We start from the raw sequence: 636 nt of genomic DNA, 5'->3' as shown, positions 1-636 counted from the left end.
CCTCAAGCATAAAAACAATTTAGTCAAAACCTGTGTATGTTGGAGTAATATGACCCTCAAGCATAAAAAAAAAAAATATATAGTTAAAACAAGTTATATGTGTATGGAGAGCCAAATCACAAGATAAAAAAAATGGTTGGATATGTGTATGGGGGAGCGAAACGGTCATGGGGGTTCTATATACAACCGACCCCAGCCCAAAACCGCGCAATACCGCCCTCAAGCATAAAAACGAAAAACCGGCTTAAATATGTGTATGGAGAGCCAAATGGTCCTTAAAGAGAGGAGGTTGGATCAACCGTTCACATAGTTTGCTTTTTTTGGATGGTTTACCATCTTGAATATCAAATAGATTTTTCTTTAACAACTGAGTTTTGTGTTTCGATTTTATGTCTGTTTTCATTGCATTGAATTTTTCAACTTCAGCCAGAATGAGACTAAATTCTTCATCGCTTATTTTATCATCTTCTAATGCTTTTGAAATAAGATCATTTATAGTGTTCAGTTTTGACTCGGCTAACACGCGAATCTCGTTGTGCTTCATAGCTTGTGACATTAATTTTTTATGAATAAATTTACAAGTTAAACCAACCACACCAAGGAGACCAGCTCCCACTTCTATTCCAATAGCTACGG

Source organism: Babylonia areolata, chromosome 33, assembly GCF_041734735.1.
Source record: "Babylonia areolata isolate BAREFJ2019XMU chromosome 33, ASM4173473v1, whole genome shotgun sequence".
In the NCBI taxonomy this organism is placed as follows: domain Eukaryota; kingdom Metazoa; phylum Mollusca; class Gastropoda; order Neogastropoda; family Buccinidae; genus Babylonia; species Babylonia areolata.
Note: the sequence above shows the minus strand (reverse complement) of the source record.